This window comes from Periplaneta americana, chromosome 10 (assembly GCF_040183065.1).
Source record: "Periplaneta americana isolate PAMFEO1 chromosome 10, P.americana_PAMFEO1_priV1, whole genome shotgun sequence".
NCBI classification, from domain to species: domain Eukaryota; kingdom Metazoa; phylum Arthropoda; class Insecta; order Blattodea; family Blattidae; genus Periplaneta; species Periplaneta americana.
In genome coordinates, this window is record NC_091126.1 from 164,050,227 (window position 1) to 164,074,275 (window position 24,049).

Here is a 24,049-nt window from a genome sequence, read left to right on the forward strand (position 1 = left end):
GTGGCCAAAATTTGTATAAGCACTTCTTTTGGCATTATTAACATGTTGGAAGAAAAAAATTTAACTTTTTTATCTGCCCCCATCAGAACGTTTGCTTGTGAGATCTGTACCGGCGCGGCGAGTAGCTAAGCAACACGCGGAGACACTGTGTGATGTCCAAAGCTCGGAACTTGGGGACTTGTGTCTTTGAACGTGGCTAAGCGACCGGACTTCATTGTCAACAAACCCCCGCTTCCAGCACAGAGGTACTGTAAGGTCTGCTATAAAAGTGGTTCCTGGCTGGAACAACGTAATGATAATATTATGATAGGTTGAAACAAGTAATTTTATAGCATATATATTAATAAACATGCAAAATATATCAAATTTACAGTTCTGCTCTGTATATTTTATTACAGTGTAAGACTACATACATTCGAATATTTTTCGAACCCATACCTTCTTCGTCTGTTAGTTAAACATGATTTGAAACGAAAGAAACTTATTTCCACGTCACATGAAGTGACGGGAGCAAAATTATTTTTTTTTATTTTATTTATTTTAACTACCTACCTACTGAATACAAATTACATTTATAAAACAAAAATGTTTCTAGCCACTACCGTAAGAGCCAGGCTCGTGTACGGTGTGGTCTTAGTCAATAATATAACATAAAATTTACAAGGACACTTTACTAAATACAGCAAGTAACTTAATTGAAACCAATAAATACAACACAAGAGCAAGAATAAAGAAGAAAGAGAAAAAGAGAGACAAATACACATTTAATATAAATTGACAATTCGACAGAAGCCAGTGATATTCAATAAAAACAAGAATATAGTAGACAGAAATAAAAGGTAAAAAAATACATTTGTTGATATTATATTATATCGTGGATAATTTTACAAATTTATTTTTTAAAAGCTTCAATTTTAAAAAATTTCAAATTTGAAAAATGGTTTGTAATTGTATTATAAAGTCTTAGGCCAAAATAAAGTATTGAATGTTTTCACTGTCACTGTTTCCTGATCGAATTTCAGTAGTTGCTAGCTGATCTCGTATCTGAGAAAGATAAGTATCCTAAATTTGTCTCGAAAATAGTTTTCAATTTCTATGTCACTACTAGGGAAGGTTCCACTACGACTTGATCCATGGCTATGGACAAATTTTCTACCGATTTAAGGGACTGCAATGTATTTCAATGAATGCCCGTTTCCAATCTCTAGTTTGTGTTTGACACAAGTTACAAAATATAAACTCTCCATTCGAAGAAAATAATGTATATCCTCAGAATTCCTCCACGAAATTCTGTACCTAAATTTTAAGAAATATATTTTCAAACGTATACAATACCCATTCGAATAATACGTTTTTTTTTTATTTTCAAACAAACCGTTTACCTCTAATTAATTATCTGAATGTCATTGGCTTCGACACGACACAGTTTCCTCGTCCATCTTCCTGTCATTCGATGTGACCACTTCTTAGTACACACGACTGTCCCTGAGCACTTGCAGCGTGAGCTTTGTGTACGTTGTATCTGTAACCTTACTCATGCACACGACACACAAGTCCCCAAGTTCCGAGCTTTGGTGATGTCAGTTTATCATTTCAAAGGATAGAAGAAATGAAGATTTAATAAAAAAAAAGCTCAAATGAATTACCGCAAGTTATGCACGCTGGAGGCCTAGGAACTCGAATAAAAATTTAACATTTTGTTTATTTAATGTATTAGCTACAGAAGTCTTGAATGTTTTATGTTTATGGTATGTTACGAAGTTTTACACTTATTTAATGCGTCGTATAGCAATTAATTTCTTACGCGTAAATTCCGAACTGCTGTCTACAGAAAATCGCTCTCCAGTTCCCTTTATGGAAACTCATCACTCAAAAGATGCTTGATCAGTAACCCATTTTCTGAAGGTCGTGTATAGCGTTCGAGACAAATACTGCAATTTGTTGAACATAGCATTACAAAAATGAACTGATAACGCTGAATACACAAATCTTACGGTCTTTGTTACCCCCACTTGCCTTAAATACGTAAGTGGTTATAAATTTTTCCCACAGCTGCAATTCTATCGCAGTTTGTGAGCCGGACTACGTGAGGTAAGTATCAGAATTGATTAATCAGCACTTTTCTTTCAATTTAAGCAATGGTTCACGCTCGAAGCTATAGTATGGGTGTATTAGCTTTAAGCAGTACAAATATAGAATTGACAAGTATACAGGCTTATTACTTATAGAGTTTCCATCTTTAATCTTGCGTACACTACTTTTAACACTTAAATATAAATGATTGATTAAATGGCAAACTTACTAGTGTTAAATAATATAACCACGTGTGGCTTACAGCTGTTTCGGTGCATCTTTCACACCATCATCAGAGCCTACTAGATCCCGGTAACATCTCGACTTCGCCGCCTGTTGTAGCGGCGCGTTTGCATGTTGAGAAGTGTTGAAAAGTGGAATCGAATAGTATGTGTGTTCTGAAATTGATCTGTGTGTTGAGGATTTGATTAGGGTGTGTTTTGGTGTGTCTGTATATTTCATATTGTTCTAGTGTGTTGAGTTTTTGGTTTTTGGGTTGTATGTGTAGGATTTCCATGTCTGTATTTATGTTATTGTAAGTATGGTTAGCATTAGTTATGTGTTCGGCATATGTAGATGTATTGTGTCCTCTGGTTATTGCATTAATGTGTTCTTTGTAGCGTGTTTGGAATGATAGTTGCGACAAGTTCTACATTGGACAGACAGGCAGATCATTCCAAACACGCTACAAAGAACACATTAATGCAATAACCAGAGGACACAATGCATCTACATGTGCCGAACACATAACTAATGCTAACCATACATACAATAACATAAATACAGACATGGAAATTCTACACATACAACCCAAAAACCAAGAACTCAACACACTAGAACAATATGAAATATACAGACACACCAAAACACACCTAATCAAATCCTCAAAACACAGATCAATTTCAGAACACACACACTATTCGACTCCACTTTTCAACACGCAAACGCATCCCTACAACAGGCAGCGAAGTCGAGATGACGGCGGGATCTAGTAGGCTTTGATGACGGTGTGAAGGATGCACCGAAACAGCTGTAAGCCACACGTGGTTATATAATTTAACACTATACCTGGTAAGGTTTATCTTGTTTCAGCAGCAATAAAACCAAGTCCCTTCAAATGAGGGTGGAGATTATACGAGGGTTGTAAATTTTCAGGATTCATTTCAAAACCTTGTTATTGTACAGGCTACCGGAACTCAGTTTCTTGAAAGAACCTCAGTGACGGAACTACACAGTACGAAGAGAGATATTTTGTAATTTTATTTTGCGCTACAGAATGTATCAACTAGTCCCTTCCGCCACTGGATGGATGGAAGGCATCGCTCCACTCTCCCATCACAATAACAACACAGACGAAGTAAGACATATCTCCTTTCTCTCTCTTTTCACAGTGAGACAAGATACATCACACAGACTTTAGTAAGTTTGTCATTTAATCAATCATTTATAGAGTTTTGTCGTCTTCAGTTGTCCAGCACGTATTTAATTTTGCCCAACTCCAAATGATGTAACTATTCGCATATTGAAAACTGAACCTTCTAATATTTTACGAGTTACAAAAATCCTCATTTAAAATTAATATAAACATTGCAGAGAATCAATTATTTATAATGAGATTCTTATTGTATAATTTTATTTGTCATGCAACCAAGAGTACTACAATGCAATCAACTGAAGCAAAATCATTTTCCATTATGGGCATTCGTCCGCGAATACACAAGTGAACAGCAGTATGTGGTAAAGACGTACAGTTACTCTTTTAGAAACCTCTGCGGTGCCTGACATGCACACATTTTCATAGGGACATACAAAAATGTTATTTTTTTTCTTCCACCATGTTAATAATGTCAAAACAAATGCTTATACAAATTTTGGTCACTTAGCGCAATTACAAGTGCCCCGCAGGAAGTAAGTTTTCCTGGGGCCGTTTACAAAAAGAAAACACAATTTCATGGAAAGATTTTTTTGGGACAGATACAGATATTGTTGAGGTATTTTTAATATACTCTTCACCGGAAATTATACATTTTTCATAGAGAGATCAACTTTTGTATCCCTGTGTCGTAAAAGTCTGCCGCCTGGGATCGGAACTAGTGTGTGACAGCCGTCTGCACCTCTCTGTTGATCCCAAGTTATGACAAATGTCCCAATTCCGGTGGGAAATATACTAAAAATAGCCGAAGAATTGCTGCTTCAAATAAATCTTTCTATTAAATTGTGTTTCCTTTCTGTAAACGGCACCAGAGAAACTTACTTTCTGGGGGGCACTCGTAATTGCGCTCGACAGGCCAAAATATGTATAAAAATTTGTTTTTACATTATTAACATGGTGGTAGAAAAAATAACTTTTTATATGCCCCCTGGAGAATGTTTGTCGCACGCGCGACAATTTTCACGAATGTCATAACAAAATTATCCACGAGTTGGATACAACACTTAATGGCATCTTAATATTATAAATTGTATGAAATAAATTATAAATCATCCATAGCTGACAAAATCTTCACATGTTCGTATCGATTAGTTGCGTCTGGCATTGACATTGAATAAAGAGAAATGGATGACCTCGCAGGTATTACAAACTCTAGTTATAGCACAGTCTAGTATATACAGTCACGAAGCTCAATACGTAGTAAATATGCATCCATGGCTAGTTGCTAACCACTAGGATCGCTATTATCGGCTCATAGCAAACAATGCGAAATAATACCGGCACAGTCTTTTGTTCCTTGTACCCTCACAACTTAAGCTTCGTGACTGTATATACTAGACTGTGGTTATAGGTTAGGTATCAAATTTTATGTTACAAATGTTCCTTTATTTTGTTAATATTGTTTCTCTGAACCAAAGAATTGTTTTATGTGATATTACAAAAGTGATACAAAAATGTTAAAGATTGGAAATAAATTATAGATTACCTTCTGTACCCAAGCGTTCCGGTATTTCATCATAGCGAATACGTCATTGCTATAATAAGTCGATTACGCACGATATTGAATGTAGTAAGAACCTGTTTATAATGCTAGGATGGCATAAAATTTATTTTTGTTTGAAGAAATTTGAATCAGAGCCACCATATCTTTGGTGATGGCGTCAGAAGAGTTTTATGTGATATTACAAAAGTGATACAAAAATGTTAAAGATTGGAAATAAATTATAGATTACCTTCTGTACCCAAGCGTTCCGGTATTTCATCATAGCGAATACGTCATTGCTATAATAAGTCGATTACGCACGATATTGAATGTAGTAAGAACCTGTTTATAATGCTAGGATGGCATAAAATTTATCTTTGTTTGAAGAAATTTGAATCAGAGCCACCATATCTTTGGTGATGGCGTCAGAAGAGTTTTATGTGATATTACAAAAGTGATACAAAATTGTTAAAGTTTGGAAATAATTGAGCCGGTCAGAGCAGAAGTGGTGTAAGTCAAGAATGGGTAATGAGGGTTAAAGTAAACATTCTGTAAAATACAACGCAAAGTAGCAATTAATATTCACATTATTTAAACTATTAAGGCTGGTTCACAATAAACCGGGAACGGAAACGACAATGAGAACGAGAACGGAAATATTGTTAAAATGAATGTATTTAAATATGAGCATTCACAATTAACGAGAAGCTTGCCGGAGCCCGGGAACGAGAACGTGAAAGTTAATTGTGAATGCTCACATCTAAATACATTTATTTTAACAATATTTCCATTCTCGTTCTCGATATCGTTTCCGTCCCCGGTTTATTGTGAACCAGCCTTTAGTAGTCAGTGGACAGCAAGAACGACGTATTAATTGCTATTTTGCGCTGTATTTTACAGAATTTTTACTTTAAACCTCATTCTCCAATTTTGACTTACACCACTTTTGCTCTGAACGGCTCAAATGATACATTACCTTCTGTACCAAAGCGTTCCGGTATTTCATCATAGCGAATACGTCACTGCTATAATAAGCCGATTACGCACGATATTGATGTAGCAACAATCTGTTTATAAAGCTAGGATTGCATAAAAGTTATTTTTGTTTGAAGAAATTTGAATCAGAGCCACCGTATCTTTGGTGATGGCATCAGAAGAGTTTCATGTGATATTACAGAAGTGATACAAAATTATTAAAGATTGGAAATAAATGATATATTACTTTCCGTACCCAAGCGTTCCGGTATTTCATCATAGCGAATACGTCATTGCTATATAAGTCGATTACGCACGATATTCAATGTAGTAAGAACCTTTTTATAATGCTAGGATTGCATAATAGTACATTATGCAACGAGCCTATAATGGTAGTAATTAAGACGCAAGTATGATTGTTTATGAAACGAGCGCAAACGAGTTTCATAATTTTCATATGAGCGTCTTAATTACCATTATAGGCAAGTTTCATACGACTTTTTATGCTCGACCATATTTCTAACTTGAAAGTATTGAAAATTAGGTCTTTTTATGGTTATGTGCGAACTGACCTGAATTGTGAGATGTGCGCAGACGCGAAAGTATTGATTTTTTCCGAGGCCGAATGTCATTGATCTTGGCACAGAATAAGAATGAACATTAGTCAGATATAACCTGGAAATTGATTTAGAATTGAAAAACGAGGTGACAAATTGAATTTATTTGAATATTATTTACAATTAACGCTAATTATTATAGTAACAGAACATAACCTTCTGCAACAGTATTGGATTTCCAGCCTCCGTGACTTTTCGCTAATTGTCTGTCGATTGCATATCCGAGAATAATCGATATAACGATACAAAGCAGACTTGTGATTGGCTGAAGACCTGTACTTTAATGAGTAGATGTACTTTAATGACATGCATTAAAGGACTGCTATCAGGTGTATAATTACTACATTTCGGCATGGTCGAGCATAAAAGTTATTCTTTGAAGAAATTTGAATCAGAGCCACCGTACCTTTGGTGATGACGTCAGAATGACGTAAGACGACACAAGGCTCAGAATTAACAGAAGAAAATGGGCGCACGCCTAGACCCTGCGAGAGCAAGACTAAAGTCCATTCCTCTCTTGGGAGTCGAACACGGACCCGTTGCTTTTATAGTTGAAGAAGCGAGCAGTGACCGCAGCCGAAAGAGCGATATAAATCAATGAGCCTTCAAGCGTGTACGCCCTTTCATATGGCTAGATGCAGCAAATCCTTCTTGATAACGTATTTGGTAATATTTACCTTTATTTACTTGTCAATACAGTATTACTCGTTGCACGAATGATTGCCGGCGGTCAGTAGGCGAACTACAGCATAAACACTGCGTAGGAGATTGATGACGCAGCGCCAACGTCTCTTTCGAAATCGGCAATCATTCGTGCAACGGGTAATAGGCCTACCTATATTGCGGAGCAGGTTTGTTCAGATTTCTAACATGACATCAGCCGGTCTCTTTAGTGATGACATAGTCATAACGTAAAAAACACAGGACTCTGGATTACCAGAAGAAAAGAGCCTCACATATCATCACAGCGGGAGCAAGACATAAGTCCATTTCTTTCTCGGGAATCGAAGCTTTATGTCTTAACAGTGACTCCATTTCTTAAAGGGATTTTTTTTTCCTAACTTATGTACTTTTTTGTAGTTAGTAATATCACTGCTGTACATTATGCAACGAGCCTATAATGGTAGTAATTAAGACGTGAGTATGTTTATGAAACGAGCGCAAGCGAGTTTCATAATTTTCATACGAGCGTCTTAATTACCATTATAGGCAAATTTCATACGACTTTTTATGCTCGACCACATTTCTAACTTGAAATTATTCATAAGTATTTATATTATTCTTATCTGACTGGGGAGCGGAAGTGACCTTGTGCAATATCTCGTAAATTTTTAGATGTGCGCAGACGCGAAAGTATTGATTTTTTCCGAGGAACAAATGCCATTGACCTTGATATAATCTAGAGAGTAAAATGAACATTAATCTTGATATAACCTGGAGCTTGATTTAGACATTGAAAAACGAGATAACAAATTGAATTTATTTGAATATTATTTACAATTAACGCTAATTATTATAGTAACAGAACATAATCTTCTGCGACAGTATTGGATTTCCAGCCTCCGTGACGTTTCGCTAGTTGTCTTTAGATTGCATATCCCAGAATAATCGATACTTGCGCTTTCATATTGCTTTCTGATTGGTGGAAAACCTGAACTTTAATGATTAGGTGTACTTTAATGAGGTCCATTAAAAAGGGCTTCTACCAGGTGTATAATTACTACATTTCGGCATGGTCGAGAATTAATTAAATTAGAGTACGCCGAGTTAACTCTCTGGTAGCGTGTCTGTCTCCAGACTAGCCGGCCCGGTTTCGATTCCCGGCGGGATTAAAAATTTTCATGTAAAATTTCTACCTCGGGACTAGGAGAGATGGCGGTGCCTAACTTCTAATCATTAGATTGTGCCCGAGTTAAAACTCAAATCTCTCCGCAGTGCATATGAAGAGAAGGCAGTCACTGTTGACAGTGATTCGTCCGTCGGACGGGAACGTTAAGCCTGGCGACCCCCTTGGTGCTATTCCACTGGAGTAGGCTACGTGCCAGCACCGGATCTACCCTTCTCCCTTCCTAATCTTCATCATCACTCATTCCATATGAAGAATCCACTGCAAGAATGATGGATGTCACTTTCTTGTCGAAAATGAAACAAGACTGTCAATGCATAGCTTGAGACATATATATGGCATTAACACTGATAGTCATTGTCCAGTAATGATCGGAAAATCACAGTTAAGCTTTGAGCGCTAAGCATTTCAAACTTTCAATTGCTTCTCCTGAAAAATGTATTCCAAATGACATCCATCATTCTTGCAGTGGACTCTTCATATACTATACTTACACGAACACTTACATATACACTCACCCTAGTACAAAACATAACTCTCCACAGATACATATCAAGTACAGGGACATCATTTTATTTTTACTTCAATTTTTATTGTACCTGAGTTTTTGAATGTACTTCACTCCCACCCCTTCTACTAAGGAAGTTCCAACTCCACACAGAACCAAGACCGCAGATAGTAAGCAGTATTGAGTTTCTGAGTATAGTACGTTCCAGAAATATGTTCGCGTTTTCCAGTGAATCATATTTTCGCATAGGTACTGTCCGTTTGCCTACGTCGCATCCCGATTTCCCCCACCTGCTTCGGCTCGCCCCTCTGTAATAGCTGGGCTGTCTTAGCTCTTTTCTGAAAACATTAATTTCTCTTAGGAATTGGAAGTTTACGTAATATTATACAGCTGTTTAATTTAACTTAAATAAAAGGGCCTCGTTAAGTAATTAACTGTCACGTGATTTCCTCCCTTTCTACAATCCTGCGGCATAACCACTTGGACGGACAGTAGATAGCATGTCTGAGTAATTTTATATTTTCGGGTCGGGCAGAAGTGAAGATTGAATTTACAGTACGTAGAGTAGGTACAGAATTATTTCAACATGAGTTACTAGTACGAAGAACGAAACTGGCAATTGGAATTAGATGCAATAGTCTATAGTGCGATAATATGCACAAAAGAACTGAAGCCTGTATCGAAATGAACGGCCACCATTTTCAAAATTGTGTTTAAATATTCATATTATGATTATTTTTCAATTTAACTTCTTTCTCTATATTGTACGCTAATGTGCTGTAGACAGTATAATATACACTGCATAATGAATACGTTCGCATGGATAACTCACTTCGTGAGTAAAAACACTTATTCTTAATACAGTACTGTACTTTGATTAAAGAAAAACCTAATGAAAATTATCAAACTCAAAATCGCGATATTTCCTAGTTTACGTAAATGGATGAACTACTTTTCTTCCTTCCTATACTTAATAGAGTGATTTGTGTTTTACGCCAGTATCATCGAACTCTAGTCTTGGAGGGGGGAGCAAGCAGTGTTTCCGGTTCTCTAAAGGTATAGATAGGTTAATATTAAAAATGTTAGTAAAAATAAAATGATGTCCCTGTATATGAGTGGCAAAAAAAACCGGACCGACCCTTGTAGCTGATACAAAAGAATCCTGTGCTGTGTATTGTGTCGAACTGTGGTAATTTCAATATGGATAGTGAAGCCAGAGGAATGTAACTGCTATTTAATGTAAAAATAAGCAGTTATCTTTGCCGAATAGAGGTAGAAATGTAATATTGATCCCAGATGAAAATAAAACTCTCAAAGATTTCGTCTGTAAGCTTGAAGCACTGAAGGAAACAAAAGACGGTAAGAATCGAACAAATGCAATAAATTTCATTGTTATAATTAATTATACAAGATGGATGTGTTTTGTGACTAGCAAAATTTGAATCTGTGATTCTGAAATCAGCTACAAGGGTCGGTCCGGTTTTTTGCCGCTACTGTACAGTATGGCCCCTCGAAGTGGTGTGCAACTATAAAATGGGTCAGAGTCTTGTCATCTATCCGAAATATGCGAAATTCGAATCACGTAAAGTGAAGTGGGTAAGCATTAGGTACATACAAATTAAATTAGAGATTAGATTTAGAAAAAAATTGGGGCAAAATTTAAAAAAAAATACTAGGTTAAGGAGTTTGTTGAAATGGACATATCTCAACTATTTAAATATAAATTCAAAATTTCTATGACATTTTACTCGTAAAAGTGTGTTTTTTAAAATGTCTGTAGTTTTCAAAATTATAAGATAAGTAATAACATTTTAAGAATGAATTTTAGAGGTATTTTTATAGAAGTATACAGGCATAGTTTTCAAATGCAACAAAATAACAAATTTCTATTACAGAGAAAAATTTCCTTATAGCATAATGAATGTATCTATTATATTGCATTGTATATACGAGTATATATATTTAGTAGGTTATTTTACGACGCTTTATCAACAGCTTAGGTTATTTAGCGTCTGAATGAGATGAAGGTGATAATGCCGGTGAAACGGGTCCGGGGTCCAACACCTAAAGTTACCCTGCATTGTATATATTTACATTCTATGGTATTCGTACATCGCTTCACAACTAGAATATGGAACATGTCAAAAAATCTTAATACTACTACAAAGTCTTAATTATAGTCACAGTCTAGTTGAAATATATGAGCTGTTCAGAGCAGAAGTGGTGTAAGTCAAAAATGGGTAATGAGGGTTAAAGTAAACATTCTGTAAAATACAGAGGAAAGTAGCAATTAATATTCAATTTATTTAAACTATTAGCAGTCAGTGGATAGCAAGAAGGCCATATTAATTGCTACTTTGCGCTGTATTTTACAGAATTTTTACTTTAAACCTCATTACCCAATTTTTACTTACACCACTTTTGCTCTGAACGGCTGATATACAGAAGAGTTTTACAATATACCAGTACAATACGAGGGGTTAGCATCGATACTTAATACAAGACAAATATTCATGCAGCATTGTGGAATGTCAAATTCACCTACAGAATAGAAGGCGTGAGAAATTAGGTACTTCTTTAATTTGACCCTAAATAATATTATGTTTTGAATTAGATTCTTTATATCCATATGCAGGCTATTGAAATTTTTTACTGCCATATAACGCAGTCCTATTTGATAGCATGACAGACTTGCCGATGAAGTATGAAAGCCATTTTTTGACACGTAATTTTATGCTATTAACTGTTCCATTAGTTACAGCGTGGGCCATAAGTCACAATACGCTTCTAATTTGTTTATTTCACAACTAAGAACTAACAACTAGCGACTCCTACACATACAAATATCTTATTTATCCAGATGATGTGAGTGCACCGTTATTATCATAACATGACATAAATGAATATGACGCCATGTTCGAAGAGAGGTTTTGAGAAGAAAATCTTCTGTTATATTCCTGAATGCTTCTGTCACAGCAACCCACAGTTGAATAATTGCAAAATATTATGGTACATTATGCAACGAGCCTATAATGATAGTAATTAAGACGCAAGTATGTTTGTTTATGAAACTCGCTTGCGCTCGTTTCATAATTTTCATACGAGCGTCTTAATTACCACTATAGGCAAGTTTCATACGACTTTTTATGCTCGACTATATTTCTAACTTGAAATTAATCAGAAATATCATTTTATTTGTATCTGACTCAAGATCGGAAGTGACCTTGTGCATAGCTCGTGTGAGATGTGCGCAGACGCGAAAGTATTGATTTTTTCAGATGAACAATAATGTCATTGACCTTGATGTAGAGAATAACATTAACTAATTTTGGTATAACCTGGAAATTGATTTAGAATTGAAAAACGAGATGACAAATTGAATTTATTTGAATATTATTTACAATTAACGCTAATTATTATAGTAACAGAACATAACCTTCTGCAACAGTATTGGATTTCCAGCCTCCTTGACGTTTCCCTCGTTATCTTTCGATTGCATATCCGAGAATAATCGAAAACCTGAACTTTAGTGAATAGGTGTACGCTACCAGGTGTATAATTACTGCATTTCGGCATGGTCGAGCATAAAAAAATATTAAAATATTACATGTCTAGGGACCGGATTTTTATGTAATATCAAGGTGTGAAATATGTACATATTTATGTAAGAAAAATAAGCTGAATATGTACCAAAATATGTAAAATCATGAAAATATTTAATATCAATATCAGATAAGACTCTCCAGTTGTGATTTCATAGACCACCCGACCTTTTTACCGTACACTTGACACATTACTATTTTTCCATCTGTAGTGAAAGCTTCGTCCATTGCAATCCATGATTTTATTTTTGTCGTTAGGGTTGAAGATACAGGGACCATTTAGTTAGTTAAAAGCCGTAGATAAACTCACCTGCACATTATAGGTACTCTAAGTAATCTTCATCTTACGATGTTTGGTGACGTATATACGTCCGTTGATGTGACATATTAATGAATTTAAATATTATAGTCACAATCATGCCATAGTATGAAAGAAAAATTACACAAATTCATCAGTACTAAAAGTACTAAAAGTAGAGAACTGAGTGACTATATTGACTATATTGATTTATTGATATAGTTCACAAGTACAAAACTTAATAATATAACAAAAGATCTATAAACAAATGTAGTTCTACATACTAAATATACAATTTCCTAGACTCATTATTTTATCGCAAATCTCAATAATAGAGAACTGAGTGAAATGAATGACACAACATTACTGCAAGCACTGTTTCGCTTTACTGGATTAGGAGAAAATAAGGGGAGATGTGGGACACATGCATTTTAGCTGCTCCCTGTAAGAAACAATGTATCTTCTAAAATCTCAAACTATAGGCATTTACAAACTGTTGTTTGAAAATTGACATTCATGTCTCATTCAGAAGAGAAGGATTATTCCAGTCGAGAACCATACTTTCTATTTGCTCGGAAAATCCCATTTCCGTATAGTTCTACTAAATTTAAAGTACAGAGGTCAAGCAATGACCTGAAAAGTTATTTATTTTAATCTTTTAACATCTTTTCGATTTGTTCCTTTACTCCAGCTTCTTCTCAAAAGTAGACTACTTTATTGCGGCTCATGTCAGACTTGACACGGGTTTTCCCTGGAAGAATTTATTGGGAAGAGGGTGGGTAAGATTGCAAACCGCATGGGAACAGCTTGTTAAGACGTGTGCAGAACAATTATTATATCCTTTCTTGGGTAGGTAAAAAGGCTTTTTAAATCTGTGTATTTAAAACTGTAAACTTCCCTAACAGAAGCTTTTTTTTTTTCCTTTCAGAGAAGTAAAAATTAATAAGCCCCCTAAATATGTAGATTTATGTAATATCAAGCCATAATATTATGTAATGTGGGCTAAATATGTCAAATATGTAGTATCAAATTTTAATATATTAATGATAATTACAAGATTCGCAAAGATTTGTTATTTATATACGGTTAGGTTGAAAGGAATATAATATCTAATTACATAAAAAACCGGTACCTACTTATGTCCTTATTTGTACACAGTTTTCACGATTACACACGAAAAGATTCATGAAAAAATATATTGACAAGCCATGGACATCATTTGTAGTTTTTTGAAAATGGTTCTACACGATTCCCTAGATTTGGCACCTACTATTATTCTAATTACTCTTTTTTTTGTGGAAGGAATATACTGTTAATATCTGTACAATTTACCCAGAATATTATTCCAAAATTCATTACCGAGTGAAAGTATGCAAAGTATATTGTGTTTAAGGAATTGATATTTACTATCTCTTGCATAGATCTAATAGCAAAACATACTAAGTTTAGTTTGGGGTAATTTTCCAATTTAAAAGCATGCATGTAATATTAATAGATCCGAAGATATATAACTTTTGGTATGAAATAAAGCAAAAAAATATATACAGGGTGATTCACGAAGAGCTTACGAAGCTCATTTCCGAAGATATTCTGAGCAAAAAAATGACATACAAACATTTATCCTGAACTCAATATTTTCAGAATTACACTAATTTGAATTTGTTTGTAAAATACCATTATTTTTTAGTTTTGAGGGTAAAAGAATATTACAGATAAAGTATGAACTGTTCAGGAGTATCATTTCTTTAATTAGCTAATATTCTGGAGCTAGAAATGTGTTCTGAATTCAATAGTTGCTTCGTACAGAATTTTTTTTTTCAATTTTTAACCACAAAATTACATTTCCTTACGCATTTGTCTAACAATTGTTACAAATCATGCCACTCTTGTAAATTCGTTAAGACTGTACATTAGGATGCATAATTAAACTGTAAAGAGTCAAGTTTCTAAAGTCGTATGGTTTGTTATAATTTTTGTGATAAGTGCGTAAAAATAATGTAATTTTTAGTAAAAAATTGAAAAAATAAAATCTGTACAAAACAATTAACAACACATTTTTAAATTCAGAACACTAGCCACTTAAAGAAATAGTAATTATGAGTAGTTCATTCTCTATTTTTAATACTCTTTCACCCTTAAATCTAAAGAAAAAATATATTTTACAAAGAACTTCAAATTAATGTAGCTCTAAAAATATTGAGATTAGCATACATGTTTATATGACAGTTTTTACTCAGAATGTCTTCGGAATAAGCTTCGTAAGTGGTGGTAAATCCTCGTGAATCACCCTGTATAATAATAATAATAATAATAATAATAATAATAATAATAATAATAATAATAATAATAATATTTTTATTTATTTCTTTAAACATTTATTTATACCTATTTCTGTGCTGGACGACAGTCACAAGCCAATTATAGTTCAGTACAATACACGGATAAAAGATACAAATAATAATAATAATAATAATAATAATAATAATAATAATAATAATAATATTTTTATTTACTTATTTAATTATTTATTTATATTTGTGTGCTGGAAAACAGTCAGAAGCCAATTATAGTTCAGTATAATAATAATAATAAAAATAATAATAATAATCATATTTTTATTTACTTATTTAATTATTTATTTATATTTGTGTGCTGGAAAACAGTCAGAAGCCAATTATAGTTCAGTATAATAATAATAATAATAATAATAATAACAATAATAATCATATTTTTATTTACTTATTTAATTATTTATTTATATTTGTGTGCTGGAAAACAGTCAGAAGCCAATTATAGTTCAGTATAATAATAATAATAATAATAATAATAATAATAATAATAATAATAATATTCATATTTTTATTTACTTATTTAATTATTTATTTATATTTGTGTGCTGGAAAACAGTCAGAAGCCAATTATAGTTCAGTATAATAATAATAATAATAATAATAATAATAATATTCATATTTTTATTTACTTATTTAATTATTTATTTATATTTGTGTGCTGGAAAACAGTCAGAAGCCAATTATAGTTCAGTATAATAATAATAATAATAATAATAATAATAATAATAATAATCATATTTTTATTTACTTATTTAATTATTTATTTATTTAATGTGCTGTACAACAGCCAGTGGCCAATTACAGTTCAGCACAAATATAACAAAACATAAAACAAAAATAATTATTACACATAAATATAATTACAATTAATTACAATAATGACGATGAATGGATAAATAAGAATACTATGAGACAATGTTAATTGAGTATAATGCCTAAAATAATACATAAATGATAAATCGTTGCCAAGAGCAAACAAAGTCTATACATTGAAGGGATCGAATTCGCAGTCATGCATCTGGAGACTGGTGAAAGAAATTTCGAATTTCTAATATAGAAAAGTTTGTGGGCTCTCATATCTTTTGTTGGAATACGTAAGGTAATATTGTTTAAGAAAGAGTCACAGGACACCTTTGAGGACTTTACAAAAGAACAGATAATCTAGCTCATGGCGTCTAGCATATAGATTTTGGCAATTAAAATATTCACATTTTCTCTCATAACTATACTCTGAATTAATGGCCAGAAATCTGAATGAACATAAGGATATAAATTTTCTTTGTATATTTTCTAATTTAGCCGAGTCCGTAGTTGTAATCGAGTTCCAAACTACAGATGCATATTCGAGTTTCGATCGCACCAATGTATAGTATAGCATTAAGAGAGAATCGGGCGTGGAAAAATAATAAGTTATTGACCGTATTATTCCTAGAATTCTGATTGCGTGATTGTAAATGTAATCAACGTGACTATGAAAATACAATTTACTGTCAAAGAATATTCCCAAATCTTTTACGCAATCCGTTCTGTTAATTAGTACATTATTTAGATTATAATTAAATTTCAGTGAAGAAGTTTTTCTAGAAAAGGTTATTACATTAGTTTTGGATACGTTAATTTTCATACCATTGTCTTCCGACCATTTAGCGACTGAATTAATGTCACATTGAAGTGATTGACAGTCAGTACTACTTTTGATTGTACGAAAAATTTTTAAATCGTCTGCAAATAATAAACAGTCAGAACTTATTCTTTTACATATATCATCTATGAATATAATAAATAGGAGAGGTCCTAAAGTAGATCCCTGCTGGACTCCGCAATTTATATTATAAGAATAAGAGTGTATATTAAACAGTCTTACACATGAAACTCTATTACTTAAATAATTTTCGAACCACTTTACGTAGCTTACAGAAAGGCCAATATTTCCTAACTTATGAAGAAAGATATGGTGCGGAACTACATCAAAAGCTTTGCTGAAATCAAAATATATTGAATCAGTTTGTCCCTGCGTTTCAATTATTGGTACAATTTGATTTAGATATGTGACCAGGTTAGTGACAGTGGATTTAGTTTTAGTAAATCCATGTTGTGAAGAATTGAGCTTGTTTTTCACATAAAACGATATATGTCTGTGAATAATGGTTTCAAAAATTTTTGAAAAGTTATTTAGGATCGAGATAGGTCTGTAGTTTCTGACATCATTTCTTTTTCCGTTTTTAAATATAGGAATAATTGCAGCTTGTTTCCATAGTGAGGGAAATTCACCATTTTTCAAACTAATATTAAATATGTGGGCTAAAAGAGGAATAAATATATTAGAGCATCCTTTAATTATAAAATTTGGAATACCATCAGTGCCAGTTGTTTTTGTTGGTTTAAGTTTTTTAATTGCTTTACGAACGTCATCATGTGTTACTTTAGGTATAGGTAATGAGTCTGTTATATTCGTAATAATGTTTTCATATGTATGGCTGTGTTTAGTCTGAACAGATTTGAAGTGATCAGCAAAAGCATTGACAATGTCTAACTGATCTGTGATGTGTTTATCGTTAAGAATTAATTCAGAGGGATAATTATCAGTCTTCCGAAATGATTCAACATATTTCCAAAACTTTTTTGGTTCCGTTTTAAGATTTTCATTAATATTTTGAAGCCATGATAATTTATCCGATTTAATTTTAGATTTCACAAGTTTTCTATAGTAGGAAAATGTTTGATAATAAAATTCAGTTTTGAATTTTTTATATTTTTTATGTGCATGGTCTTTCTTTCTAATAAGTTTACGTAAGGTGTTATAAAACCATTGTGGATAACTAGACCTTTTGACTCGAGTGACAGGAACTGCCTGGGATATGACACTATTAACTACTGAACATTGTGAGCTAGCTGCATCGTTAACATCGACAGCTTGGTAAACACAGGACCAATCGTAATTATATAGACTCCAATATAAATTCAAGTAATCACCTTGAGAATAATTTGGGAAAGAATTTTGTTGATTCTGGGGAGAAAAATTTAGTGTGACTTCAAGAGTTATTGTTAAGGGAGGATGATAGTCATCCTGTAAGACTAGCGAGTGAGTGGCCAGATTGACCTCAGTCTCGGTTAAATTTGTAAATATAAGATCAAGTAAGTTTTTGTTATTAACTGTTGAATTTACTTGTTTCAATCCAAGAAAGCAAGAAGATGAAAATAACTCTTGAGCCTTAATTTTGGAGTAGTAATGGATGTTATTAGCACAACAACCAGATGACCAATTCATACCAGGAGTATTAAAATCGCCGAGAAAAACTACTCTATTATTGTGTGTATCGAGATGATTTTCAAGAAAATTTAGATAAGATTTTAGAAACTTTGGATCAGTATCAGGTGGAAAGTAATGATTACCAGTTAACAAATTGAATCCGTCTTCCATAGGAATCTGAACCCATACACACTCGCTAATGAATTCTAAGTCATGTCTCCGGTATACTACAGGTATTTGATTGTTGACAGCTATTAAGACACCACCACCATCACGGGTTTTATTGGTATCCTCAAATTTTCTATCACCACGAAAAATGGTATAATAATTAGGGAATAAATTATTATACTCAACAAGCTCTTGAAGCCATGTTTCTGTCAAACAGATAATAGTGTCAGCATTACTAACAACATTACCGAAAAATTCATCAATTTTAGTGTTTAAACCTCTGACGTTTTGATAATATATTTCAAGATGATTGCTTGAACTATACATTGTATATCAATGGTAAAACTAAGAGGCATTCCCGTTGGATCCCTCAGGTTCTCTAGCAGTAGAAGCATAGTGTTGCTCCGGTTTCAATTTACCATAGAAAGGTGCGATAAGACACCCGACTGGCCAGACACCAATAATAATAATAATAATAATAATAATAATAATAATAATAATAATAATAATAATAATAATAATCATCATCATCATTTTATTTATTTATTTACTTATTTATTTATATTTGTGTGCTGGAGAACAGTCAAAAACCAATTATAGTTCAGTACAATACACGGACAAAAGATACAAATAATAATAATAATAATAATAATAGAGTGTTAGTTGGGAGGCCAGAGGGAAAAAGACCTTTAGGGAGGCCGAGACGTAGATGGGAAGATAATATTAAAATAGATTTGAGGGAAGTGGGATATGATGATAGAGAATGGATTAATCTTGCTCAGGATAGGGACCAATGGCGGGCTTGTTTGAGGGCGGCAATGAACCTCCGGGTTCCTTAAAAGCCAGTAAGTAAGTAAGTAAGTAAGTAAGTAATTATAATAATATTTTTATTTATTTATTTATTTATTTATTTATATTTGTGTGCTGGACAACAGTCAGAAGCCAATTATAGTTCAGAACAATACACGGACAGAAGATACAAATAATAATAATAATAATGATAATAATAATAATAATAATAATGATAATAATAATGATAATAATAATGATAATGATAATAATAATAATAATAATCTACATTATCTTTAATCTTAACTTATGAACACTGTTGTATTTCGACCTTCTAAGTATTTAATAATAATATTTTTATTTATTTAATTATTTATTTATATTTGTGTGCTGGACACCAGTCAGAAGCCAATTATAGTTCAGTGCAATACTGGGACAAAAGGTACAAATAATAATAATAATAATAATAATAATAATAATAATAATGATGATGATGATGATGATGATGATGATGATGATGATGATGATGATGAACTTACGAAGAATTGGAATCACGTTCAGTGACACTAAAACTCTGTGCATCAGAGTTTTAAAAATGACGTCACATCAGCTGATAAGGTCATAAATGTGCATTAAATTTTATGCAATATGTTTGTCTCATGTCAAATAGTATTCTAAAGGGAAAAAATGCGTTTGAAAATGTACTGATTTTTCACCGTATTCAACCATCCTGCCCTCCTAACCTCTCAACTGCGCGACCGCAACCACGAGTGGGTCTAATCAATGAACGTGTCAGGCGCGTACTCACTTTCACAAGGCTCGACGCAGCAAAAACTAGTTTATATACGGACTTCCCACTACGACCTTCTTGGTAACGTATTTGGTAATAACTTTCAAACGGTCTGCTGTGTGTGGCCTCTGTCATAACGTGAGAGCCAGTCTGTTAGTCACATCGATACACTGAGTTGACAATTTTATTACCCGAAGTTATCGGGCCACGCATTCAGTACGTTAATAGTCTTCCCTTGAGGTTATACTTTGACGACTATGTCAATTACACAGGAAACGGCCTTGTTAGTATACTGCAGTCAGTAAAGAAGCTAACTATCGAGTAGTAAAATTAATTGTTACGATCTCATGAATGTCAATGAAAAGTCGGAAGTGTTTTTTTTTTTTCAGGAAACATTTGGATAATGCAAATTCATGCTTATTCAGAATATTTGATATAACTATATGACATGATTTTTGTTCCCGGGTACTGACTGCCATTTCCTAACTGCTTATACCTAAACAGTATCACTAATAAACCGTGTATAGTTTTTATACCAGACTTATGCAGAGTTGAGACAGAAAACGTTACTAATAAACCATGCATAAGCGATGGATGTATAAACAGCCTGTAACTATACAATGGGAATTGCTTTGCAGTAGTTATATACACGAAACCCCTTGTTTAAGCGTTGTATATAGGGAAAAAATGGCCGCCTCTCTAACAGATGTTCGTATCGACTGTCATTTTATGATGATGGTTACCTTGTAACCACAGAAGAACAAACCAAAGAGCATAGAATTATTAGAATAATATTGCTGTAGCTTGTACTCTTTGACCAAAATGTAGTGTGATAATCGATTAAAGCCAGTTGTACTATCGATTCTTAACACACCACACTAGAGCACTCTACCGGATGCAGTAGAGAACCTCAGATATTCTATTACCTTTCGTAACGAAGTAATGATGAAACTATGACGTAGCTGTGTAACAGTTATACTGTTATACACGACGTATGTAGTGATTATTAGTAAGGAATTTACACACGACTTATAAACGAGCTACTCATTGTATAAGTATAAGACAGTTAAACGTCTGTATATACAGTTTTTATTAGTAAGACCGAAAAAGTATAGAAGTTGCGAATTATTTACCTCAAAATTTGCTTTTGTATGTATGTATTTATTCACACTGCAGTGGGTATATACTCGGTGGCAGTGGTAACTAATTACACTCAATAATGACAATAATAAACTTATTAATTAAAAATACAATTAATAATAATACTAATAATTAATACTAATAATAATAATAATAATAATAATAACAACAACAGGGAATATACTAAATTAAATGAAACGATCACTTAAAATAACATTTGAAATAAATCTAATTTGTATCTTAAAACTAAGATCGAACTAAAACCCACGAGTATGATATGTTCATATCTGCACAAGTACCTTTCAAATTACACTCATTTCGCTGTCAACTCACTCACTGCAATGGAACTACGACACATTTCACTGATTCTATCCTGATTTCACTAACACTTCAAAAACATTTCACTGTTCAAATATTATGCACTGCCACTATAAACTATAAAGCTTCACTGACAGGAACACGTTTCACTTACACAACACACTTCACTGACACGACATACTTCTTCACTGATACAACACACTTCACTGACACAACATAATTCTTCACTGATACAACACTTCAATAACAACATATCATTTACACCCTTTAAATACAGTGTATAATTACCGTCTATTAGTAAGGTCCTTAAGCCTATTTTTAAATACATTTTTGGGTTGTTGGTAAAGCCTTTAGTAAGTCTGCAGGTAAAGCATTCCAGTCCCTGATAGTACGATTGAGAAAAGAAAACTTTCCAGTGTCCGTCCTCTGCCTTCTTTCCCTCAATTTATATGAGTGGTCGTTCCTTGAAGAGTAATTTGGCGGCTGCAACCTATTTTTTATTTCTCTCCAGGCAGGCTCACCTCTGTATGTTTTGAACAGTGCGCATAATCGAATTCGCGTTCTCCTGTCCGTGAGTGTGTCCCATTTTAATGGTGAATTTTTCCGACAACACTTAAGAGCCTGTTTTTGAATCTTTTCCAGTGTCTTAATATGTTCTAATCCGTAAGGATCCCAACATGCAGCACCATATTCCATTACTGGACGTACTAGTGATTTATATGCAAACTCTTTGGATTTATCAGAACCTTTGTGACCAGGAGAATAATATTTTGAAATTTAAATAATTCGACTTGAAAATAGGCCATTGAATTCAGAACAACAGTTAATAAAAGTAAGAATGTATTTGCCTTTTATCATCCAGTCTGCAGTCCAAAAATTTGAAAGTTAGAATTTATAAAACAGTTATATTACCGGTTGTTCTTTATGGTTGTGAAACTTGGACTCTCACTTTGAGAGAGGAACATAGGTTAAGGGTATTTGAGAATAAGGTGCTTAGCAAAATATTTGGGGCTAAGAGGGATGAAGTTACAGGGGAATGGAGAAAGTTACACAACACAGAACTGCACGCATTGTAGGCCTATTCTTCACCTGACATAATTAGGAACATTAAATCCAGATGTTTGAAATGGGCAGGGCATGTAGCACGTACGGGCGAATCCAGAAATGCATATAGAGTGTTAGTTGGGAGGCCGGAGGGAAAAAGACCTTTAGGGAGGCCGAGACGTAGATGGGAAGATAATATTAAAATGGATTTGAAGGAGGTGGGATATGATGATAGAGACTGGATTAATCTTGCTCAGGATAGGGACCAATGGCGGGCTTATGTGAGGGCGGCAATGAACCTCCGGGTTCCGTAGAAGCCAGTAAGTGAGTAAGAATGTATTTGCACTGAACTTACGTAACAACTAGTGCTCTTGATCGATCAAAATATTTAATCGATTAACTATTTGAGATCGATTTGAAAAAATGTTTTAATATACTGTAATACACTGTGTTGTTCTTATGGTGGGCATCATTACTGCCAATGAAGGTTTTCAAAGAGACGTATCTGTTTTCTTTAAAAAGGTAGTGTCATGTCTCATGTCTTGATATAAATGTTACCTCAATAGATATTTGTGCCTGCATTAAAATTTTGATAACAAGTACTCAAAGCAATCTCAATCAAGGATAGAAAACTGAAAATGTAAAAAAAAGTTCGTAATACCTCAACAGAAAATAACGTATTCCATTGTATACATAAAAACGAATTGACAACAAGAGCATTTTATTTATTACTTTATTTACTTATTAACTGTACTTATTAACTCATTTATTTATTTATTTATTTATTCATTTATTTACATATTAACTTATTAACTCACTCATTCACTCATTTATTTACTTACATATTAACTTACTTATTAACTCACTCCTTCACTCATTTAATTATTTATTCATTTATTTATTTATATATTAACTTGCTCATTCATTCACTCATTTATTTATTTATTCGTTTATTTATTTATTTACTTATTAACTTTTTAACTCACTCATTCACTCATTTATTTATTTATTTCTTTATTTACATATTAACGTACTTATTAACTCACTCATTCACTCATTTATTTATTTATTTATTTATTTACATATTAACGTACTTATTAACTCACTCATTCACTCATTTATTTACATACTAACTTACTTATTAACTCACTCATTTATTTATTTACTTATTTACATATTAACTTACTTATTAACTCACTCATTCATTTATTTATTTGCTCACCTATTAACTTATTAACTCACTCATTTATTTATTTATTTATTTACATAATAACTTACTCATTAACTCATTCAACCATTCATTCATTCAATCAATCATTTAATTATTTATTTATTCATTCATTCCTTCACTTATTCATTCATTCA